The sequence below is a fragment of the Myotis myotis genome, unplaced genomic scaffold (assembly GCF_014108235.1).
Source record: "Myotis myotis isolate mMyoMyo1 unplaced genomic scaffold, mMyoMyo1.p scaffold_m19_p_4, whole genome shotgun sequence".
Classification (NCBI taxonomy): domain Eukaryota; kingdom Metazoa; phylum Chordata; class Mammalia; order Chiroptera; family Vespertilionidae; genus Myotis; species Myotis myotis.
The window spans coordinates 23372971-23399568 of record NW_023416346.1 but is presented as its reverse complement, the minus strand read 5'-3'; the positions used below and the strand labels follow the sequence as shown (position 1 = coordinate 23399568).

The following is a 26598-nucleotide window of genomic DNA, read 5'->3' as shown; positions in this document are numbered from 1 at the left end:
GGATTAGGGAATGATCATTGTAGGAAGTGGGACCACCATGTGGACATGCTGAGAATTTCCTTCAAGGAAAAGTTTTCCAGAAGAGGGTTCATTTAAAGCTGGCCTTTAAAGGACAAGTAGGAGGAATTGAATGACAGAGAAAAGGTATTTATGAAGGCTTAGAAGAAGGCCAACTATAAGTACAACTGAGCTGCTGCCTCAGAAATGTTTGTACTGAAGCCACACTTCCAATGGACTGTACCTACCTGATTAATGCCTACTACTAAGTACAACAGGAACAGGGTTGCTGACTTTGGACTCCCCAAAGGCTTTTCAAAACCTTCCTTCAACTGCTCAGCAGCCTAAAAACCTTCCTAAGTTTCTACTCTCTCTCTACTCTTCACTAGGGGTCAGACTTGCATCATGGACAAATGGTACACCTATCCTGATCTCCCGCCCCACTGTCACTCACACAGCAGTTTCCCTTAATAAAATCCTTGCCAGTTTAAATCTAAATTTGTTTCTCAGAGGACCCAGACTAATACAGAATTCTAGACAGAGGACCCAGCATGAGTCAACACCCAGAGGCATGAAAATCATGAGGTGATATGAGCACTCCAGGGAGTGGTATATGCCCAGAACTTCTGGAAAGATGTGGATACAGAGGGAGAGGGAGCTGGGCCAATCAGAGAAGTCTTGTATGCCTAATTAAGAATCTTGGACTTGGTCCTCTGAGAAACAGAGTACCATGAGAAAGTTTAAAGCAGGAAAGGGCATGGGTTTTCAAAACATTGTTCTGCTTGCAGAATGGAGCATGGACTGGAGGAAGTAGAAAATTGAAGCATCTATATGTGTACTTCCATCTTGTCTGTTAGCTTGTGAGGTCCTAAAGAGTAGCATCATATTTTTTGTTTCATTTTAATCTCTATGTACCTATAATGCTTAGAATACTGTTTAATACAAATCAGCTACTCAAGTGGCCGTACCACATCTACCAGGTTGGGCCTCAACTCACTGCCCAACATTTTAATTAAAACCACCCAAAAGGTTAAGGACCAGCATTTGAATTTTCCTTATGGTTCAAATGCTGGTCCTGTATAGTCAATCTAGAAAAGTTAAGTTCCAGTTATGAAGGATAGAAGTTATTCCCAAAACTAGTTATTTCACGAACTCTCTTTGAAGTTGGACATCTAATCACAATTGTTGATCCTAATTGTGGGGACAAAGTAGACATTACACATTTAGTTTCTGAATGTGTAGAAGGTCACTAAAATTTAGAGGGCCAGATCAGGCTCAGGTCCCAGAAGTCTTATGCACAGAACACAGGACAAAAATCAGAATTGGGTTCTAGATATTGGTGCAATATCCTATGGTGATCTTTGGGAAAACATATCTCTAAGGCAGTGATGGTGAACCTTTTGAGCTGGGCGTGTCAGCATTTTGAAAAACCCTAACTCTGTGCCGTGTCACATATAGAAATTTTTTGATATTTGCAACCATAGTGAAACAAAGACTTATATTTTTGATATTTATTTTATATATTTAAATGTCATTTAACAAAAAAATCAACCAAAAAAATCAGTTCGCATGTCATCTCTGACACGCGTGTCATAGGTTCGCCATCACTGCTCTAAGGTCTGTTTTTTTTTTCCATCATGAAGTAGAAATAAAACCTACTCTAATTTATGAAATGAGAAGATGTGGTCAATGTGCTCTGAAAACAGTAAAATGTAAAATACTGTATTGTCACTTAAAATGTTGTTAAGAGGGTAGATCTCAAGGAAAAAAGTATAGAATTTACTCAAAAAATTAAAAATGGAACTTCCATTTGACTCAGTGATCCCACTTCTAGGAATATATCCTAAGAATCCTGAAACACCAATCAGAAAAAATATATGAACCCCTATGTTCATAGCAGCATTATTTACAATAGCTAAGATCTGGAAACAGCCCAAGTACTCATTAGTAGATGAGTGCATAAAAAAGCTGTAGTAAATATACACAATGAGATACTATGTAGCTGTAAAAAGAGGGATCTCTTACTCTTTGAGACAGCATGGAGGGACCTAGAGAGTATTATGCTAAGTGAAATTAGAGAAAGACAAATATCACATGATCTTACTTATATGTAGAATCTAGTGAACAAAATAAACTGATGAACAAAATAGGTCCAGAGGCATGGATGCATAGAACAGAATGACAGATCTCAGAGGGGAGAAGGGTGGGGAGGAAGAAGAGATATTAACCAAAGAACTTATATACAGCCCTGACCGGTTTGGCTCAGTGGACAGAGCGTCAGCCTGTGGACTGAGTGGTCCCAGGTTCGATCTGGTCAAGGGCATGTACCTCGGTTGCAGGCACATCCCCAGTAGGGGGCATGTAGGAGCCAGCTGATCAATGTTTCTCTCTCAATGATGTTTCTAACTCTCTATCCTTCTCCCTTCCTCTCTGTAAAAAATCAATAAAATGTATTTTAAAAAAATAAAACTTATATACATACTAGAGGCCCAGATTTGTGTACTGGTGGGGTCCCATGGCCTGGCCTGTGCCCTCTCGCAATCTGGGACCCCTCGGGGGATGTAGGAGAGCCAGTTTCGGCCCAATCCCTGCAGGCCAGGCCAGAGGGACCCCACCGGTACACGAATCCGAATCCACGGGGCCTCTAATATGCATATAAGATCTTTGGTTAATCTATTCCCACCCTCCACCCTCCCCTCTGAGATTCATCAGTCTGTTCCATGTTTCCATGCCTGTGGTTTCCGCTCCTGCATTGAGCATCTGCCCCCTGGTGGTCAGTGCACATCACAGCTACCGGTCAGTCAGCTGGTCGCTTAGGCTTTTATATATATACTAGAGGCCCAAAACACAAAATTTGTGCAAGGGGCTCGGGCCTCGCAGCCCCAGCTGCCTTGGCCCTCGCAGCCCCAGCTTTGTACGGAAGGTCGTCCAGACAGTTGTTCCGCTGTTCGGCTGTTCAGTTGATTTGCATATTACACTTATTATTATACACTAGAGGCCCGGTACACGGATTCGTGCACAGTGAAAGGAAATAAATTAGAAAGTAGCACCTGGGGCGGCACCAAAGGGTGTCTGCAGAGTGATCGAGGTCCCTCCCACAGGTGGGGTCCCTCAGCCTGGCCTGAGGGGATTGGACCAAAACCAGCAGTCGGACATCTCCTGAGGTGTCCCAGAGTGAGATGGCACTCTGCAAAGTTGCTATCACTCCGCAGCTCTTGTGTTGAGCATCTGCCCCCCTGGTGGTCAGTGTGCATTTTACCAGCCAATCACTTAGCGTTTTATATATATAGATAGAAGATATGCATAGCCCACAGACACAGACAATAGTGTGGCAAAGGCCTGGGGTGGGTCAGGGGCTGGGTGGAGGGGGCAAATTGGGGGGAGAAGAATGGGGAATATCTGTAATACTGTCAACGACAAAAAATATATTTTAAAAAGAGCATTTGGAAAAACAACAAAAGCTATGAACTATTTAGAACAATAAAACTGTGAATGATTTCACTAAAGCAAGAATAATACACAGACAGTCTTAGCCGGTTTGGCTCAGTGGATAGAGTGTCAGCCCACAGACTGAAGGATCCCGGGTTTGATTCCAGTCAAGGGCACGTACTTCAGTTGCAGGCTCTATCCTGGGCCCTGGTTGGGGTGTGTGTGGGAGGTAACCAATCAATCTCATACTGAAGTGTCTGTCTGTCTCTCTCTCGCTCTCTCTCTCTCTCTCTTTCCCCCCTCCTTTGACTCTCTCTATATCAATGGAAAAATGTCCTTGGGTGAGGATTAACCAAGAAAAAGAAAAGGAAAAAAAAGAATACACCCACATTTGAGGTGTAAACTCTAAAACTAATAAAGGATCTAGATGATTGGGGGAAAAATAAAATAAAAGTTCTTACCATACACACGCATAAAAAAAAACATAAGGACAGAAAGATACTTTAGGAGGTAATGGATATGTATATTATCCTGACTGTGGTGATGATTTCAAGGGTACATGAATACATACATTCAAACTCATCAAGTTGTATATATTAAATATGTACAGTATTTTGTAAAGCAATCATACTTCAGTAAAGCTGTTAAAAAAAAAAGACTAGTGATTGCCAATTCTGATTTGCAACATCAAGGGATGATGTGATATCCAAAAATTCTCAAAATACAATGGATTTTCCTTTAGTTTCATTTGTTAAGCAGCAAATTTAGTTGAGAGAGTACTGCTATGAAATCAAATAATAATGAAAACAAATGTGTAGAAGGCTATGCACTGCTGGAGCTGGAGCTAACAGCCCTCCTGAGGTCCTGGGCACTGAAAGGTCATTTGATGATGGCCTGCTATCCTTTCTCAGACTCAATTTTTTTCCTCATTGCTATCCCCCTGACTTGACTGACAAAACATAGAAACTTGTGGGTCCTACTTGTGATAACCAAGATAACCTTATTGAAAAAGGCAGTCATTACCTCCAAACAGCCTGAAGTGGTTTATGTCAGTTATAGAAGAGTCATGATGACTCAGAAACTGTCAGAACACATCAGGATGAGGTAAGGGAATAATCAATGGTTGGTTGCCCATGTAAAATGAAAATAGCATCTCCAGTTCTCTGGGCTAAGACGACCATTTGCTCCCCCAACACACTACTAAAATCCAAACCATTTGGCAGTACTTTTTAAATGTTCCAGATGTGCAAATTGATTTAGTAAATTGGTATTGTTTTGACTTAGGAAGGAAATGGGTAAAAAGTAGAGAGAACTAAGTCCATTTGTATAAAAAGGAACTTGCTTTAGGCTGTTTTGGCAAAAGAACTAAACAAACTGCAGGTATAATTCTAAATCACATTTGGCATTTTCCAAACCCAAGTTATTTCTAGTTATAAAGTACACTTAATGGTAGGAAACCAATAATGATGACAGATAGTAATGGACATCACCATACTGAGCATATTCTATGTACAAGGTACTTTACATATATTTTCTGTATTCCTCATAACAACCCCATGTTAATATTCCACATTTCAAATTTTTAAAAAATGAGTCTCAGTGAGACAAATGTACCACAAATCAAGTAAATGGCAGAGGTGAGATCCAAACCAAGATATCTAAAAGCCCAGATTTTTAGATGGCAATGAAAGTTGGGAGAGCATCTCTCTCTTTCCAAATCTCAGTAAGTCTCTTTCACACACTCCCTGTACCTGTCCATGTCACTCTCTTCCTCCTTCCCACACACATGCATGCACTCATTTCCAGAGAAAGGCAATACAGTATAACAGGGTTGATAATGGGGTTTAGTAAACAAACCTGAACTTAAGTTCTAACCCTGCCATTTACTAGATGCGAAACTTCAGTGGTACAAATTACTTGATAGACCTCAATTCCTCATTATATTTGATTAATTTAAATAATTATACACTATCTAGTACATAGACACTTGGTATATTTGTTGCCTTTCCTCTTGCTCTTTTTTGATAGCCTGAAGACCAAATGAAGAGGAAGCAAAAGCACTCTACCTGTATAGTATGATAAGCAAGGTCAGCACGTTCCTTAACAAGGACAGAAGTGTTTCTAGTGACCCATAAAACACATAAGGCTAAAGGACTGTTAACAACTTTGTGGAATCTAACCACGATTTTTATCCATCTATATATATATATATAAAAGCCTAAACAACCAAACGACCGAACAACCAAATGACTGGTCACTATGATGCACACTGACCACTAGGGGGCAGACACTCAACACAGGAGCTGCTTCCTGGTGGTCAGTGCACTCCCGCGACCAGCCAACCTCCCGCAGCCCACTACCCCCCACTGGCCAACCTCCCATGGTCCAAATCAGCCCCGATTGCTGGCCAGGCCCAGAGACCCCACCCATGCATGAATTTGTACACTGGGCCTCTAGTAAAAATATAAGAGAATATAATATATAATGCTCACATGGAATTTAGCTAGGAATGCAGGGTTGGTTCAACATTCATAACTCAAACAATGTCATTCACAATATCAACAGTCTAAGGAATAAATTCTGTGATTATTTATAGAAATGCAGAAATAGTGTGACATTCATTCAATAGCCATTTAAAAATTGTTTTAATACTCAGTTAACTAGAACTAGAAGGGAACTTCCATCTATGAAAAAAAACTACAGCTAACTCATACTTAATGATGAAAGATTGAATGATTTTACCCTACGATCAGGAACAAGACAAGGAATCCACACTTACCACTTCTATCCATCATACCAGATGGAAGTCCTAGCTAATGCAAAAAGGCACAGAAAAGAAATACAGATACAATTGGAAAGGAGAAATGAAACTGCCTCTTTTCCCCCTCATAGGAAACATAATTATCTAAGCAAAAAGTCCAAAAAGAATCTACAAAAACAACAACACTAGATCTAATAAGTGACTTCAGCAAGTTTGGAAAATAGGAGATCACTATACAGAAATAAATTACAGTTTTATATACAGCAATGAAAAACTGGAGACTGAAATTTTTACAAGCACCAATAAATATGTAATACTCAGGGATCAATCTAACAAAGTATTGTAAGATTCTTATGTTGAAAATTATCTTAAAAATATTGATGAGAGAAATCAAAGATGTAATTGAAGAGATAAATCATGGATCAAAGGACTCAACTTCATCAATAATGCAATTCTCTCCCAAACTAATCTACAGATTCAATTCAATTCCAAATAAAATCCAAACATGTTTCTCTTTTTGAAATTTGCAAGGTGATTCTAAAAGTTTTATAGAAAAAAAAATACTCTAGGTCCTAGGATAAGCAAAACACTTTGTAAAAAGAAAAAGTTGGATAACTCAAACCAACTGATTTCAAGGCTTAATATAAAGCTATACTTTGGCAAAAGGATCAGCACATAGGTCAATGGAACAGAGCAGAACAGAAATATATATATATTTTTTTCAATTGATTTTTGACAAAGATGCCAAGTTAATTCAATAAACAAAGGATAGTCTTTTAGTGTTCCAACAAATGGTGCTGGAGCAATACAACATACCTATATTTTAAAAATGAACCTCAACCCAAACCTCACTCTATATACATACCACTTGGAATGGACACTCTATATACACACAACCTGAAATGAAGCATAGACTGAAATGTAAACCAAACCCTAAAGTTACAAAACTTCTAGAAAAAATATAAGTAAATCAGCATGATTTTAGGTCTGGTAATTATTTCTTACCTAGGGCAAAAGAAACATGAACCATAAAAAAATGATAAACTGAATTTCATCAAAATATAAAACGTTTAATCTTTGAAATACAATAAAACAAGATACAGACTGAGTAAAATATTTACAAAACACATATGACAAAAGGCTGAAACCAGAATATATAAAGAACCCTTGCCCTAACTGGTTAGGCTCAGTGGATAGAGAGTCGGCCTGTGGACTGAAGGGTCCCAGGTTCGATTCCAGTCAAGGGCATGTACCTTGGTTGCGGGCACATCCCCAGTGGGGAGTGTGCAGGAGGCAGCTGATCGATGTTTCTCTCTCATTGATGTTTCTAACTCTATCCCTCTCCCTTCCTCTCTGTAAAAAATCAATAAAATATATTTTTTTAAAAAGAACCCTCAAAGCTGTGTGTGTGTATGTCCACATACACAAACACATACAGACAATTGGTCAAAATCTTTTATTATTAGGAAAAGTGAAGAATAAAATTACAATGAGATTATCACTAGCCATCTACTAGAATGGCTAAAATTTAAAAAAAAAAAAATGTTGGCAAGGATATTGGAGTAACTGGAGCCTTATATATTAGTAATAGAAATATTTTTAAAAGTATAGTCACTTTGAAAAACAGTTTGACAATTTTTTATAAAGTTAAACACACATTTATAAAACCAAGCTATCCCACTCCTTGGTATTTACCTAAGAGAAATAAATATGTATGTCTACACAAACACCTGAACACAAATGTTTATAGCAACTTTATTAATAATCATTAAAAACCATAAATTCTTCAAATGTCCACCAATTGTTGAATGGATAAACAAAGTATGGTACAGTCATATAGTACCATATGGAATCCTACCCAGCAACGAAAGGAAGCAAACTGAATAAATGCAACAACATATATGACTCTCAAAAGCATTATGCTAAGTGAAATAAGTCAGACTCAAAAGGCTATACATTTTGATCCCATTTATATGAAGTTCTGGAAATGACAAAACTATACAGACAGAAATCAGACCAGTGGTTGCCAGGGGTTTGCAGTGTAGGGTAGAGATTACTACAGAGCATGAGGGAACATTTTGCAAGACAAAAAATTATATTATTTTAATTTCAGTGGTAGCTACAAACTATATAATTTTGTCAAAATTCATAGACATATACACACCTAAAAAGGTGATTTTTACTGTATCTAAATTATATCTCAATAAACCTGAAACACACACAAACAAAACAAAAATGTATACCAATGCAGAAATGGCCAACTATTTTAGGCAGAGATCTACAACTAATCAGAACTAAATATGCTGAATTTTTACTATAAATCATGATTAAAGGACAGGAAGACAGGGAAGACAAAGGTCATAAGAGTTTTGTTTGTCTTTTACTGCTCATTGATGAAATTGTGTAAAAGAGGGCTATAGTAAGGTGATAAATATGTAATTTAAGACCAAAATGTCCCATTTGCTATTTATTTGAAACAAATTAACCTAAAATAATAAATGGCCACTAACTGTCCTTACCAATTGCTTGAGTTTGTGGATGACTAATTCAAATGACTGCCTAATGAAACAGGAACCTGTTCAAGAACGAATTCTCCTTAAATTACAAGTATCTTACCTAATAATAGACAAACATGTAAATTGACCATACCTTCGCTACACTAACCAGCCAATCAGGAGAGTATGCAAATCAACCCAACAAAGATGGCGGTTAATTTGCATATGTAGGCTCCAAGCGGCGGAGCGAAGCCTGACGGCTCCGGGGCTGGCTCCGGCCGGAGCCCGGCCAGAGCGAAGGCCTGGGTCCCGGGTGCCAGAGGCAAACCACTGCCAGCAGCCAAGGGAAGGGAAGGCCTATTGCACGAATCTCTTCGTGCAACAGGCCTCTAGTCTACTTATATAAAAACCATGGGTGGTGTTCATCAAATAGAGAGGAAGTCAGTCCTGCAGGGGCTGTCTTGGCAACAGCTGCGCCTTCCCCCAAGCTGTTTCAGAGCTGTTTCCTGTAAGGGTGGAGTTTGAAGCAGGAAACCGCCTGGGACCGTGGAGGCAGATCTTTCTAAGGTGTGCCATGCCAGCACGGGGTGAACCTGAGTGGGGCAACTGAAAGGCTTAGAAAAGACAGACAAGAGAATGAAAGCCGGGTCTTGGTGGGACGCTGCTTCTCTGAGAGACAGCGACCATGAACACAGCCATGCCTTTAGTTTATAGCAGATGCTACAAGGCAAAGTAAGAGCGTGACCAAGATGTTTACATTCTCCTGGGTTTCAATCCTACTCAACTACATGCACCTGAACTCTATCAAGCCCACATCACTCAGGCACGTGGGGCAACGTGTTCGGACCATAGGTTCAAGCTTACAACTACAGCTGTTGGCTATAATTGTGCTGGGACTTGCACGTGGCAATGAGAGGACTGGGCCCTCTCATCAGCCCAAGGCTTGAACCTGTCCAAAACACTGTAGCAGCTCCCCACAATAAAGTTTTAATTCTGTTTCTTTGTTACTAATGTTGTGGCCCCACCCCATAACAAAGAAACAAAAGAAAATTTCCCCATCGAATTTCTGAATAGTATTACTCCTTTGGGAATTCCATGTCATAAATTAAAATTGAAAGTGGGTGCAATCATCATGCTATTGAGAAATCTCAATAGTAAATGGGGTCTTTGTAATGGTACCAGATTTATTATCAAAAGATTACGACCTAACATTATTGAAGCTGAAGTATTAACAGGATCTGCAGAGGGAGAGGCTGTTCTGATTCCAAGAATTAATTTCTCTCCATCTGACACTGGCCTCCCATTTAAATTGATTCGACGATGGTTTCCCGTGATGCCAGCATTTGTGATGATTATTAATAAATCACAAGGACAAACTCTAGACAGAGTAGGCATGTTCCTACCTGAACCGGTTTTTGCACATGGTCAGTTATATGTTGCTTTCTCTCCAGTTTGAAGAGCATTTGATGTTACAGTTAAAGTTCTAAGTACTTCCTCACAAGGGAAATTAGTCAAGCACTCTGAAAGTGTTTTCACTCTTAATGTGGTGTACAGGGAGATATTAGAATAAGTTTAATCACTTTATCAGTCATTGTTTGCATCACTGTTGTTTTTATATCATGTTTTTGTTGTTTTCATATCATGTTTTTGTCGTTTTTATATCATGCCTCTGTTGTTATATCCTTTTGTTATTGTTTATTTATTAATAAATTTATATATTATTTTCATATACATTTTATTAATTTCCTTTCATCTCTCACACTTCTATTATAGAGAAAGGGCAAATAGCAATATTAAAATATCTCTGCTAATTAATTCCCTTTTTAAAAAAAATATATTTTATTGATTTTTTACAGAGAGGAAGGGAGAGGGATAGAGAGTTAGAAACATCAATGAGAGAGAAACATCGATCAGCTGCCTCCTGCACACTCCCCACTGGGGATGTGCCTGCAACCAAGGTACATGCCCTTGACCAGAATCGAACCTGGGACCCGTGAGTCCGCAGGCCGATGCTCTATCCACTGAGCCAAACCGGTTAGGGCAATTAATTCCCTTTTAATGTGCATGAATTTCGTGCACCGGGCTACTCGTTCTGATTTATAAGAGCAGGCAAGAAGCATTTTCATTGTGTGCAATTTCTTTCTCTTGGTTAAGAGTTTTGAAGAGACACAGTAAAAGCTTATCTTGCAACAGAGACTGCAGGGTCGGAGAAGGTAAAGAGTTGTCCAACCCCCCCCCCCCCCCCCGAGGGCCTTTCTCCTTGTTTGGCAAGCTATTCAGTGATAGTTACAGGCAGGTGTCTAGTAGTGGATAAGCCAGTGTGCATGGTCCTGGGTTTGCAGGGAGCTATGGTTAAAACAGTGATAGGAATCAATTAAGTAGCATTCATTCTCAAAACCTCAAGGGAGACCTAAACTGAAAAATGGACTACAGAAGACTTGTCTTCATTCATCCAACATATATTTATTGACTGCCCATTTTGGGCCAGACTCTGTGTTAAGACTGAAGACATAGAGATAACTACCTGGACTAGAGTAGCTTACAATCATCTGGTGGGCAGGAGTGGGGATATATAAGGTCCAATAACAGAAAACAGGCTGGAGTGCACCTTAATGGAAGAGGAAAGCTACAGCTGTGATTTATTCCTCCTTGTATACTATTTCCCATTAGGCTCTTAGCACCCCAGAGTTTACCCAGAAGACAAGAGAGGCAAGCATTCCAGGTCACAGGAACAGCATAAGCAGCACATAGCCAGGAAACTACAGAAGTTTTGTGGCACTGACAACCTGATGGAAAAATGATGTGTAATGAGACTGAGGAGGTAAGAATGAAGCAGACAGGATGAAGGCTTTGTAAGTTGTGCCAAAGAATTAGATGTCAGTTTGTGTGACAGACAATGGAAAGACTATTAACAGGAGAGTAACAAACCAAGATTTGCATTTAGAAAGATGAATCCAAGGGCAAGTCAAGGATAGGGGCACAAAAGATATGGGGAGTTTCCTCTCTCTCTTTTTGGGTAGTTGAAAAGCTGATAGAGTACCAAAAAAGTTGTGGTTCACAATAGAGCCCCTCCATGAACCAACCCTGAGTCACACAGAAGAAATGACCCATTCTTGCCCTAGCCGGTTTGGTTCAGTGGTTGGCCTGCAGACTGAAGGGTCATGGGTTCAATTGCAGTCAGGGGCACATACCTTAGTTGCAGGCTCGATTGATCAACGACTGCCAGACAGGGCACATATGGGAGACAACCCATGGATGTGTTTTGCTTGCATTAATGTTTCTCTTTCTGTGTCTCCCCCTTCCTTCCACTCTCTCTGAAAATCAATAGAAAAAATATCCTCAGGTGAGGATTCACCAAAGAAAGAAAAAAGAAATGGCCCATTCTTTTGCCCACTGTACGTCTCTAGCTAGCAATGGTGATCGTTTTTCTCTCCATTCCCTCCACCAAAGTAGCAGCTCCCTAAGGACAGGAATTGTCTCACACATAAACTTTCATTAATATCCTAGTGCCTTGCTAAGAGCAGTAACTGTGTTGACTGAGTGAATGAATAAGTAAGCTAATGAATTGATAGTTTGGGCCCCAGAAACCAATTGAGAACTGTTGCAAAATGTGATTGATGGGTTATTTGGGGAGCTGGTAAGCTACCCATCACATTGAAAGTTCAACTTGCCCTAACCGGTTTGGCTCAGTGGATAAAGCGTCAGCCTGCGGACTGAAGGGTCCCAGGTTCGATTCCAGTCAAGGGCATGTACCTCAGTTGCAGGCACGTCCCCAGTAGGGGGCGTGCAGGAGGCAGCTGATTGATGTTTCTCTCTCATCGATGTTTCTAACTCTCTATCCCTTTCCCTTCCTCTCTGTGAAAAATCAATAAAATATATTTTTTAAAAAAAGAAAGTTCAACTGAATACCTTTGGAAGGCTTTTCCAATGTGAAGATTTTATGATTTTAGGCCACATCCTTGAGAAAGTAACAAGTGGCTGAAAATGAGGTATGTGAGATTTATTCTAAAGAAAAAGAAAAATTGGTCTAATAAAAATGTTAACAGGTGAGTTTATAATATCAGGAAATAATGAACTAATAAGTCAACTAAAAGCTAATAGTACATTTTTTATAAAGGCACCCAAGAAAGGAAACCACTGATTATCATAATTAAGTTTCTGAAGGCAGTCAGTGTAGTATATCAGGCCCTATAGTCTACACAGACCCTTATATACTAGAGGGAGGAAATGTCTGGTGCTTGGAGGTGGGCCCAGAGACAAGGTCTAGACCAGCCGTGGGCAAACTACGGCCCGCGGGCCGGATCCGGCCCGTTTGAAATGAATAAAACGAAAAAAAAAAAAAAGACCATACCCTTTTATGTAATGATGTTTACTTTGAATTTATATTAGTTCACATAAACACTCCATCCATGCTTTTGAACCCATTGTGGCCCTCGAGTCAAAAAGTTTGCCCACCCCTGTTAGACTCGAGAAGGAATTCCATGTAGGCAAGAGTGCATAATTGAAAAAGGAGAGTGGGCAGCAATAGGCAGAGGTTTAGGAAGGTGAACAGTGAGCACCAGGATACTCAGCATGGAGAAAGCAGACAGAACACAACAGCAGGGAAATCAGATAAAAAGCAATTAGTCAGTGAACATCAACAACAGGCAGCAAAGTCCCAACCACAGGCATGCATCTAGGCAGAGCTCAAGTTCCTGAGAAGTCTGGCTAAAAGAAATCATATTCCTATCCTTGGAGGAACTAGGGCACCAACTACTGATTGCAGACAAGGACTTCAGAGGTCAAAACAGAACAGGGCCCCGTTTCTGGCATGGAAATACTGGGCCATTCTTTTTTGCTTTTTAAAGAATTTTTATTGATTTTTAGGGAGAGAGGAAAAGAGAGGGGGAGAAAGAAACATCAATGTGAGAGGGAAACATAGACTGGCTACCTCCTGGACACCCCCTACCAAGAATGGAGACAGCAATTTGGGCATGTGCCCTGACCAGGAATTGAACTGGCAATCTTTTGGCTCATTGCTCACCTGCTAGACCTCTGCCTACTGCTTCCTAATCACAACTGAGACACAGTGGACAAGGCAAGGCCATTCTTAATCACAAGGAACTACATAAAAGCAGCCTTACAAAAACCTAAGCACAGAGTCAGAATGAGACTAGCAGACATGCTATTCTGCTGAGTTAGTTGCCTGAGGTACCTGAAATTCTCTCTAACTCAGGACAGGTGAAAAACCAAAGCTTCATTCAGGTGTGACCCACCCCAATTCTGTCCACTAGATTGCTCTGAATGCCAGCAGGCCCCCATAGCTCTCCAAACATCAGAGAGTATGAGGCATGCCATATGCAGAAAAGAGTTGGGAGAGAGTCTGTCACATGGAAAAACCAGGGAAGGGAAATATAGAATTCAGTATATAGACATTTCTTCTCTGTTCACTTTCTCCTTTCACCACCATTTCCCTAATCCAGAATACATCTTTTTTAAAAATCAATCCTCACCTGAGGATATTTTTCCATTTATTTTTAAAGAGAGTGGAAGGGAGGGAGAGGGGAGAGAAAGAGGAGAAACATCGATGTGAGAGAGACACATTGATTGCTTGCCTCCTGCATGCTCCAACTGCGGCCAGGGATCAAACCCGAAACCCAGGTACGTGCCCTTGACCAGGAATCAAACCTGCAACCTTTCAGTGCATGGGTGACATTCTAACCACTGAGAACACTAGCCAGGGCCAGAATACGTATCTTTAAAAAGTGCTATGGACCATAGGTATTACCCAAAAATCTGTTTATTTTTATGTTTATGGCTATATCTACAAAAAAAATAATAATTTGGTATCAGTTCCTTGGTCAAGACTCATGCCCACAACTATATATAAAACGTGTTGTGGGAAGATCACATTCCCATTACATTATTTCCTAATGTAACATACCATGATCACAATGCGTAACCTTTCCCATTCTGAACCACAGATTTAGAAGGTCTTGAGGGGTTTAAGAAATCTTCTGACCTATCCACTCTCACTGTACAGATGAAAATCTGAGAACCACTGAGAAAAGTTACATGAAAAAAAAGTACACAACTAGTGGCAAAGCCAGCAATGAAACCCAGAAGTTTCTGTTCCTTCCATGTTTGCAGTGTCACCAGATCTGGTAGATATGCCTGTCATTAGGAAGCAAAATTCAGTTAAATCTATTCACACCTAATTTTAACCCCTACCACTTGAGCTCACACATAGCACAACAGAAAATCTCTCTATCTGCACAGATGTTCCTTGATACATGACAGAATGGAAATCCACTAGAAGTTAGACAATTTACATTATCCAACTCCAAAGCAAGAGAAAGCCTCAAGCAACACTACCTGATTATAAGATCTTGCTGCTGTGGAGAATTAATAAAATTCATCCTAGAGGCTCATCTGCTGCATGACACACTCATGTCTTGATATTGAAACTCCCTAACAAATTTTAATGCAAGATGTACTGATGACTTCTTTGCTAGTACTTTCTGATCTTCATCTGTTACTGTGACTAGCATGTGAGGGAATGTACTAGTAAATAAGCAGAAGGTTGTTTGATCCATAATTTCTGTGCAATCTTTTCTACTTATATGAAAGATGGGAGGATAGAAAGGGTCTCGTTTAGGGAAATAGTTTTCACTATTACTTCTAAATATAAAATAAGTGAAAACAGAAGGTGAGAAAGTCTAACTGGTAAAACATGAATAAGAGAACTGCAATAACATTTGAAGAGTGTGATTTAAATTATTTAACAGTAGTCATCTGTAGTTAAATAGTTAATTATTTGAATTATGTGAGCCTTTCCTTCTGGAACAATCTTTCTGAGAAGTCTTTAAGTTTTGTTGGGTACCAAGGACATGAATTAAGGATGGGGTGGATAAAGAGTGGAACTGCTGAAGACAATGGCCCCATGGTGCTGAGTCTACTCATTAGTCTTAAAGCAATCACTATCGTTTGCTTTAATTTTTACTTCCTCAACCTTTGCTACCTCTGAATCTGGTGATTTCTAGGCATAAACCTTCTTTATGATACATACCAAATATTATTTGGTTTGAAGAAGCCTTGAGTTTATGTGAAGTAAAGCAATGTTCTTTTTCAAAGCTCTCAGTTCTTAAAATATCAGAACCTGCAAAAAGTACACGCAGAATAGTCATTATCCCTTCAGATCAATAGCTCAGTCACTGCTATGAGATATTAAGAAAGGAGTTAAGAAGACAAGCAAATCTTTAGGGCTTCATTTATTCTGGCAAAAGAAGCACAGCAGAGAAGCACAAACTTATTAACAACCATGTTAGCAAGTGAATTCTTGCCATTTTAAACATGTCACCTTCATATACCTGTCTCCTAATTAAAATAAAACTTAAAAGGAGATACAAAAATAACACAAACAAAAAAATAGAGAAACCAAGATGGCGGCATAGGTAAACACTGGAGATTGCTGCCTCGCACAACCACTTCAAAAATACAACTAAAAGACGGAACAGACATCATCCAGAACCACAAGAAGGCTGGCTGAGTGGAAATTCTACAACAAGATGGAAAGAAAAAGCATACTGAGACTCAGAGGAGCTGCGGTGCAGAAGTAAAATACAAAGGTGTGGAGGTGCATCAGGAGAGGGCTGATGGCTGAGGACACGGTTGTCCTTTTTAATCGGGAGGGAGTCTCAAGTTCTGAGCTCCAGTTCCGGGCGAGTCTCTGGGGACCCAGGCTCATAAGGAAGAAACGGGACTGTCTGGCACTGGTCGGAACTCGAGGGCAGCTTTCTCTCAGGGGTGCTTGCAGTGACTGCCAGGACACTGAGAAGCAGGGCCTCTGAGGGCAGGACTGAGAGCAGCCATAACTGCTTGCTCCACCCTGTTGATCCCCTGGGACCCCGCCCCGCCCAAGCCTTGCACGGAGACTTTTACATATGAAAGGCCTGGCCCTTTGCAACCTGAAAATTACTTAACAAACTGCAGCTGGCCCAAGGCCCCACAGCAACTTGCATTGCTCCACAGCTGGCTTCTGCTGGGTAGCCTCAGGCAGAGGCTAGATTAGCACCTCCTTAGAGCTCCAGGAGCCAGTGTGCCCGGTGGTCAGAGTGGGACCATCCAGATTGCAGCTCCTAGGGTCCATAAAGGACCCACTCAGATGGCAGACTCAGTGAGCACCAAAGCCCCATTGAAGCAAGTCTTGCCTCGGAGGGGTGTCTCCAGCACAGAAGTTCTCCCACTGTAGACACAGCTGATTCTCACAGTCAATTGGCTAGGAGGTCAATCCCTCCCAGTGTTACCTACAACAATCAAGGCTTAACTACAACAAGATTGTGCACGAAGCCCACAAGGGGGTGCACCAAGAGTGTCTAGCTCAGGTAATTGGGGAGGCTGAGCCACTGGGCTCTATAGGACACTTAGCACAGAAAGCCACTCTATCGACACAGCGAAGCATAAAAAATGCCGAGACAAAGAAACAGGACACAAATGACAGAAATGGAGGAAAGCAAACTACCGGATATAGAGTTCAAAACCAAACTTTTAAGGTTTTTCAAGAATTTTCTAGAAACCACCGATAAGCTGAATGAGACCCTCAAGAAATCTAGTGAGACCCTCGAGGTTGTGATAAAGAACCAACTAGAAATTAAGCATACACGGACTGAAATAAAGAATACAGACTCCCAACAGCAGACCAGAGGAGCGCAAGAATCAAGTCAAAGATTTGAAATACGAAGAAGCAAAAAACACCCAACCGGAAAAGCAAAATGAAAAAAGAATCCAAAAATACGAAGATAGTGTAAGGAGCCTCTGGGACAGCTTCAAGTGTACCAACATCCGAATTATAGGGGTACCAGAAGAAGAGAGAGAGCAAGATATTGAAAACCTATTTGAAGAAATAATGACAGAAAACTTCCCCTACCTCGTGAAAGAAATAGACTTACAGGTCCAGGAAGTGCAGAGAACCCTAAACAAAAGGAATCCAAAGAGGACCACACCAAGACACATCATAATTAAAATGCCAAGAGCAAAAGACAAAGAGAGAATCTTAAAAGCAGCAAGAGAAAGACAGTCAATTACCTACAAGGGAATACCCATACGACTGTCAGCTGATTTCTCAACAGAAACTATGCAGGCCAGAAGGGAGTGGCAAGAAATATGCAAAGTGATGAATACCAAGAACCTACAACCAAGATTACTTTACCCAGCAAAGCTATCATTCAGAAGTGAAGGTCAGATAAAGAGCTTCACAGATAAGGAAAAGCTAAAGGAGTTCATCACCACTAAACCAGTATTATATGAAATGCTGAAAGGTATCCTTTAAGAAGAGGAAGAAGAAGAAAAAGGTAAAGATACAAATTATGAACAACAAATACACATCTATCAACAAGTGAATCTAAAAATCAAGTGAATAAATAATCTGGTGAACAGAATAAACTGGTGATTATAATAGAATCAGGGCCATAGAAAGGGAGTGGACTGACTATTCCTGGGGGGTTGGGGGGCTGTAGAGGATGCGGGGAGAGACTGGACAAAAATCGTGCACCTATGAATGAGGACAGTGGGGGGGTGAGGGCAGAGGGTGGGAGGGGAACTGGGTGGAGGGGAGCTATGGGGGGAAAAAAGAGGAACAACTGTAATAATCTGAACAATAAAGATTTAATTAAAAAATAATGATAATAATAATGGAGAAGGTCTCAACTCAGCAAGAAAGATGTTATATGGAATTTCATATTTAAAAAACAATATTGCCCTAGCCAGTGAACTGAAGGGTCCCAAGTTCAATTCAGTCAAGGGCACATGCCTGAGTTGCGGGCTAGGTCCCTGGTAGGGGGCATGCAGGAGACAGCCAATCAATGACTCTCATCATTGATGTTTCTCTCTCTCTCTCCCTCTCTGAAAGCAATAAAAATATATTTAAAACAACAACAACAACAATCGCTTGGGCTACACTTAGTGACTTCTTTCCAAAGAGCACATATGGAAAGGAGGAAAAACAGTAACTTTACGGTGGAGGAATCTGGTAAACACTAGCATAGACATGTGATTAAGATCAATACCAACGGTAATTACATCATATTGATAATATGTACTCTTGATATGGTGTGGTAAAAATGGCAATTCACTTCTCTGGTCTTCCTCCCAAAACTCAATAGCCTCAATCTAAATAATCATGAGAAAAGTAGACAAATCCCAACTGAGGGACATTCTACAAAATACCTGACCAATATTTCTCAACGCTGTCAACATCATCTAAACCAGTGGTTCTCAACCTTGGCTGCACATTAGAATCACCTGGGAATCTTTTTAAAATCCTGATTTCTGGGCCTCATCCTCCGGAAATTCTATTTCTTTGTTACTAATGTTGTGGCCTCACCCCATAACAAAGAAACAGAATTTCCGGAGGATGAGGCCCAGAAATCAGGATTTTAAAAAGATTCCCAGGTGATTCTAATGTGCAGCCAAGGTTGAAAATCACTGATCTAAACCAAGGAAATTCTGAGAAACTGCCCAGCCAGTGTGGCTCAGTGGTTGAATACCAACCAGGAGGTCGCAGTTTGATTCCTGATCAGGGAACATGTCCAGGTTACAGGCTCTATCCCCAAATGTGGGGCGTGCAGGATCAATGATTCTCTCTCATCATTAATGTTTTTCTCTCTACCTCTCCCTTCCACTCTGAAATCAATAAACATGTATTAAAAAAAAGAAACTGTCACAGCCAAGAGGAGTCTAAGGAGATAATAAGTATCTTGAATAGGATTCTGAAACAGAGAAATTACATTATTGGAAAACTGAGGAAATCAGAATAAACTGTGGACTTTAATCATATACTGTATCAATATTGGTTCACTAATTCTGACAAATCTACATTACGAGTGCAAGATGTTAATAATATGGGAAACTGTGTGTGAGGTATATGAAAACCCTCTGTGCTATCTTTGCAAATTTTTGTGGGGAAGGCCCGGGGTGGGGCGTGTGTGGGTGGAGCTAGGCAAAAGGGTGAAAATGGGGGACATCTGTAATACTGTCAACAATGAAAATACTCTGAAATAAAGAGTTTTAAAGCATTTAAAATTTCTTTCTTGGGCCCTGGCCTATATGTTTCAGTTGTTTGGGCATCATCTTATACACTGTAAAGTTGTTGGTTCCATTCCTGGTTGGGGCACATGCCCAGGTTGCAGGCTCGATCCTCGGTAGGGGACATGTAAGAGGCGTGCAGGAGGCAGCCAATTTATGTTTCACTCTCACATGGATGTTTCTCTCTCTCTCTCTTTCCCTCTCCCTTCCTCTCTCTCTAAAAATCAATTTTTAAAAATGTTTTTAAAAATTGTTTTTTGGATATCTCCCTTCTCCATTCAAACCAAGTATCAGAAAGAGGCTCAATGAGGCTTGGCCACCTGTTCTCTGAGCAAGAAACCTACTATTAATTTCCTATGGATCACCTAATAGTCACCAGGAGGGAAGAGTTTTATCAAAATAGTTCCTTGAATCAAACATGGAGCAAATTTAAAATCAATGGCAAAATTGGGGATGAGTGACCTTTAACAATGCAGTCAATCCATCAGCAAAAACAGACTGATGGTGTAGCACAGCCCTGGAATCTAAAGATAGCAAAGAATATGTGCAACTAAACCTTGGTAATGCTTCAAAATGCTTTAGATAGAAATCTAGTAACTACAAAAACCTAAGCTTTAGCAAAAAATAGTTTTGACCCTGTATAAAAATAATTTTTAAAATTTAAAAACAAAATATTGCAACACTGGAATCATGGGCATTATCAGTTTTACAATAATTTCCTGGATTTGGATGGCAGAAGATAAAAGTTAGATTTAGAGGGGTAAAGGTTAAAAAAGTACTATGTAATTTTTAAAGTCCAGGTCTGGGTTGACTAATCAAGTAGACCTTGTTTACATTTCAGTTGACATCTGATGACGTCAAATGATAAAAGGGGGGGTGGAGTGGGAGACTGAAAAGTAGTTTATTACCAACTGTTGGTCAGAAACAATGTACTTGATTTTGAAAGGTTTAAACTGAGTCAACCCTCAGTCAATATTTTTATAGAACATACCTGGAGGGTTTGTTACAAAACAGACTGCCAGGCCCCATCCTCAGAGTTGCTGATGCAGTAGGTTTGTACCAGAGGCCTGAAAAATGCATTTCTAATAGCTCCCAGTTATTGCAAATACTTGTCTTTATATTGTCTTTTCTAAACATTCCAATAACATAAGAAAACCTACCAAACTCAAGTTTACATGATTTAGGAATTTTCTGCTCTTTTTGTTTAACAATAAATATTTTTAAATAATGTGCTTACTTTCTGAATACATTCATAGGATAGACAGTCCTTTCAATACAAAGGAAAAGTACAGACATGGCTCTAGCACAGAGTCAAAGCCAAGGGAACTATAAAGCACACTTGGGTTTTCACTGTGCAATAGCAACAAATATTTTTGAGCAATACCCAGGTCCATACTATACACTGGCTCTGAGTATAGACAGCAGTAAATAATTACTTATTTACAAGCACACATGCCCTTAAATCTTGCTCTAGAAGGGAAGGCAGCTAATACTTAGTTCCAAAATTCATTATTAATTGAAATTGCAGAAAGAACTAAGCAAGAGAAAAACAAGGTGCTACCAGACCCTGTGAGACTGGGTGATCTGACCTCAGCAAGGGTCAAGGAAAGTCTTCCTTAAGGAAGTGATGTTTGAGCTTAGTTCTGAAGAAAAATTAGAAAAGGAGTCTTCGGGGAGAAGATTCCATAAAGTAGGAGCAGAGTGTGCAGTAGCATAATGGTGCCTTTCCACTATCTAAAACAGGGGTGAGGAACCCTTTTTCTGCCAAGGGCCATTTGGATATTTATAACATCATCTGCAGGCCATACAAAATTATCAACTTAAAAAGTAGCCTGCTGGAGAAACCAAGATGGCGGCATAGGTTAACGCCGGAGATTGCTGCCTCAAACAACCAATCAAAAATACAACTAAAAGACGGAACGGACATCATCCAGAACCACAGGAAGGCTGGCTGAGTGGAAATTCTACAACTAGGAGGAAAGAGAATATCATACCCAGACTCAGAGGAGGCGCAGTGCTGAAGTGAAATACTAAGGTGCGGAGTGCACGCGGAGCGGGCTGGCGGCGGAGGGCACGGTTGTTGTTTTCAATCGGGAGGGAGTTTCAGACTCTGAGCTCCAGATCTGGGCGAGTCTCTAGGGACCCAGACTCAAACGGGAGAAGCGGGACTGTCTGGCTTCGGTCAGAACTCAAAGGCAGCTTTCTCTCCGAGGTTTGCAGTGGTTGCTGGGACTCTGTGAGGCAGAGCCCCTAGGGACGGAACTGAGAGCAGCCATAACTGCTCGCTCTGCCCACCCTGTAGATCCCCAGGGACCCGCCCCGCCCAAGCCCTGCGCAGAGCCATTTGCCGGATAGCCTCAGGCAAAGGCTAGATTAGCACTGCCCTAGGGATCCAGCACAGAAGTTCTCCCACTGCAGACACAGCTGACTCTCATAGCCAGTTGGCCTGGAGGTCAAATCACCCCCAGTATTGCCGACAACAATCAAGGCTTAACTCCAACAAGACTGTGCACAAAGACCACAAGGGGGTGCACCAAGAAACCATGAAAATGCGGAGACAAAGAAACATGACAGAAATGGAGGATATAGAGCTAAAAACCACAATTTTAAGGTCTTTCAATAATTTGCTAGAAACTGCTGATAAATGTAGTGAGATCCTCAAGAAATCTAATGAGACCCTCGATGTTGTGATAAAGAACCAACTAGAAATTAAGCATACACTGACTGAAATAAAGAATATTATACAGACACCCAACAGCAGACCAGAGGAGCGCAAGAATCAAATCAAAGATTCGAAATGCGAAGAAGCAAAAAACACCCAACTGGAAAAGCAAAATGAAAAAAGAATATGAAAATAGTGTAAGGAGCCTCTGGGACAGCTTCAAGTGTACCAACATCAGAATTATAGGGGTGCCAGAAGATGAGAGAGAGCAAGATATTGAAAACCTATTTGAAGAAATAATGACAGAAAACTTCCCCCACCTGGTGAAAGAAATAGACTTACAGGTCCAGGAAGCGCAGAGAACCCCAAACAAAAGGAATCCAAAGAGGACCACACCAAGACACATCATAATTAAAATGCCAAGAGCAAAAGACAAAGAGAGAATCTTAAAAGCAGCAAGAGAAAGAAACTCAGTTACCTACAAGGGCATACCCATATGACTGTCAGCTGATTTCTCAACAGAAACTTTGCAGGCCAGAAGGGAATGGCAAGAAATATTCAAAGTGATGAATACCAAGAACCTACAACCAAGATTACTTTATCCAGCAAAGCTATCATTCAGAATTGAAGGTCAGATAAAGAGCTTCACAGATAAGGAAAAGCTAAAGGAGTTCATCACCACTAAACCAGTATTATATGAAATGCTGAAAGGTATCCTTTAAGAAGAGGAAGAAGAAGAAAAAGGTAAAGATACAAATTATGAACAACAAATACACATCTATCAACAAGTGAATCTAAAAATCAAGTGAATAAATAATCTGGTGAACAGAATAAACTGGTGATTATAATAGAATCAGGGCCATAGAAAGGGAGCGGACTGACTATTCCTGGGGGGTTGGGGGGCTGTAGGGGATGCGGGGAGAGACTGGACAAAAATCGTGCACCTATGGATGAGGACAGTGGGTGGGGAGTGAGGGCGGAGGGTGGGGCGGGAACTGGGAGGAGGGCAGTTATGGGGGGAAAAAGAGGAACAAATGTAATAATCTGAACAATAAAGATTTAATTAAAAAAAAAAGTAGCCTGCTATATTTGGTTAAACATTTCATTAACTCACCCCTAATGCCTTGGCATGGCCACACCAAATGATTTTGTGGGCCTTACTAGGCCTGCGGGCCAGACATTCCCCACCCCTGATCTAAATACTTTCAGATAAGGTCCAAGATTCAAGCATGTTAAAACCAACACTATGCTAGGGCAGACCTCATAACAACTCAGAAGGGCATTTCTTGCTCACAGACTTCATTCAGGTCTTTATTCACATGGCACCTTTCCAGAGAAACCTTCCTTTCTCACCCTATGAAAGACTGAAACCACCACTTGACACCTCGTAGCCTCCTTCCCTGCTTTATTTTCCCTTTATTACTCATCACTAGCAAAGAAGATATTGCAATTATTTATTTTGTTATCTGTCTGTCTACTGGTTGTCCACCAAAACCTGTTCTTCCTTTCTTCCTGAGCACCTGGCTTTTCAGCTAGAGACTACATTTCCCTGTCTCCCTTGTGGTTAGGGAGGACCACATGACTAACATTTCTCCAGAGGTATGTGTAACACTGAAGTATGTAATACTAATGTGTGAAAATTTCTGATCATTTTCGTAAAGAAGCTTGCCTTGGAACACTTTTTCCTTCTAGCTGCCTAGAACTTGAAAACCAAATGCTGAGGAAGGCAGAACTGTCTCACTAACCTGGGATCCTGAATGACCTCATGGAATAGAGACTGGCTCCTTGCCCTAGGCTAGTACATGCCACAGAAACAAGCATTTACCTTTTACTGGCTACTGTATTTTGGAACGCTTTGTTACATCAGTTTACCACTTACCCAAGCAACATCCTCCCATATTAAAATATAAGATCCGCCCTGCTGGCGTGGGTCAGTGGTTGAGTATCGACCTATGAACCAGGAGGTCATGGTTTGATTCCCAGTTGGGGCACATGCCCAGGTTTCGGGCTCGATCCCAAGTATGGGGTGTGCAGGAGATAGCCGATCAATGATTCTCTCTCATCATTGATGTTTCTATCTCTCTTTCCCTCTCCCTTACTCTCTGAACTCAATAAACAAATAATAATAAAATGAAAAATAAAATGTAAGGTCCATGGGGACAGAGATTTTTCTTTGTTTTACTCACCAGTGCATCCCTAGCAAGTAGAATTAGTGCCTGAAACATAGTAGGATATTCAAAAAATCTTGTGAATTGATTAAGTGGGCAACTTCATGATCACCACCCTTCCACATCTCATAATCACCCTCATGGCTTTAAATTCAGATTAAGAGATCTAAATTGCCCCCAAGACAGTGCCCCAAAATCCTATCCTCTTTCACTGCCATTTCCCCTCCCCTTCCTCCAGTGAATGTGCCCTTCAGCCACATTACCCTCCTTTCAGTTTCCCAGTGTACCTGGCTCTTTTCCAACTCAGGGCCTTTAAACAATTTGGTTCCAATATCTACTCCCAACCCCTTTTGCAGAAGTAGTCCCTCATTCCTTCAGTTATCTGCCTAAGTGTCATTTCCTCACATGGAACTTGTTGGCCACCCTATCAAAAACAAACCCTGCCGAAACCGGTTTGGCTCGGTGGATAGAGCGTCGGCCTGCGGACCGAAGGGTCCCGGGTTCGATTCCGGTCAAGGGCATGTACCTGGGTTGCGGGCACATCCCCAGTGGGAGATGTGCAGGAGGCAGCTGATCGATGTTTCTCTCTCATCGATGTTTCTGACTATCTATCTCTCTCCCTTCCTCTCTGTAAAAAAATCAGTAAAATATATTTAAAAAAAACCCTATTTCTATTATCTGTTTCTCTTTATTTTTAACTTATGAAAATGAGTAATTATAAATTTGTTGCTTATTTTTCATTGTAAATTAGATTACAAGCTCTATAGGACACTTCTATTTTTATTCACCACTTGGTCCCCATTGCTTAGCATAGTGCTTGGCCTGTCATAAGAAGGCAATAAAGTAGTGAATAAATAAACTGCACTGAAGATGCTGAGTGTTTTTAAATATTTTGAGGTAGACATTAGTTAAAGCACACATAGCTCTCCATAAATGCAGTCTTCAAATGTCCTTGACAACCAACCTGAGGATAATATAAGTTTCTATTTATAGAGCTATATAAATCAGTGCCCATTCTGTCATGCCTTTACTTGTTTTCTTAGGATTATCATTCCTCCTTTCCACTACTAATAACCAGGTGGAATTTGAATGATTCCTACTGGTGTTATGGACCAAAAACAGCTTTTACCAAGATGTCTCAAATGCAGGTTCATATGGGCGTATACAATTCCAAATAAATGATTACAGTTTGTGGGCATGCTAACTGCCCTCCCATAACCTCAGACCCAATGACCAAAGTTCCTCTTATCTCTCAGGTCAAGATTTCAGATCATCAATTTACTTCTGGATTATGTAATCTGGGGTGGTCCTTGAACTGTGTGAGCACCAGCCAAACTGGACACTCTGGAACACTGAAGGTACTCAGTGACACAGACTTTTAAAAACACCGTGTGTTTTTTAAATTGCTGTTTCTTTCTGTATCTTGTGGTTATACAAACCTACACATGAGATAAAACTGCATAGAACTAAACACATACATACAGACACAAATGAGTACAAGTATAACAGAAGAACTATGAATAAGATCAGTGGATGTTATCAATATCAATACCCTAGTTGTGACATTATACTACAGTTTTGCAAGATGTTACAATTGGGAGAAACTGGGTAAAGGGTCCATGGGAATCTCTATTATTTCTTACAACTCCATGCATATCTACAATGATCTCAATCCAAATTTCAATTTTAAAATTCTGCTTCAACACAGAAAATTTATGCTGCAGAATTCAAGCGATTACTTTTCTAAAAACAAAACACACACACACACACACACAAAAACAGGAAGGAAGAGGCTGGGGAAATGAGAGAAAGAGAAATAAAGTAGGAGTGAATCTGAAACTTCATGGTGGGGGACATTACTAAACACTGTAATCTCTGAAAATATACACAGATACCTTCAGTGTACTTTCAGGTCACAATGTCAAAGAGTAAATGATTGTTAGAAAACACCTATTAACCCCCTGCATTTTATGGACCTGAAAAATGAGGCTCAAAAATAATTTTCCAAACTTTTAGAAAAACGAT

At 40.5% G+C, this 26598-nt stretch overlaps 1 protein-coding gene and 2 non-coding genes across 12 annotated transcripts in view; 1 reads left to right on the top strand and 2 right to left on the bottom strand.

Moving 5' to 3' along the window:
- The window catches only part of ATP11C (ATPase phospholipid transporting 11C), a 226964-nt gene that overhangs the window by 175659 nt on the left and 24707 nt on the right, over positions 1 to 26598 (bottom strand). The gene's annotated exons all lie outside the window — the stretch shown is intronic.
- LOC118654913 lies at positions 5495 to 5617 on the top strand. The gene has a single exon (XR_004967155.1). It is a non-coding gene; the product is annotated as a U6atac minor spliceosomal RNA (small nuclear RNA).
- LOC118654871 lies at positions 20969 to 21101 on the bottom strand. The gene has a single exon (XR_004967128.1). It is a non-coding gene; the product is annotated as a small nucleolar RNA SNORA22 (small nucleolar RNA).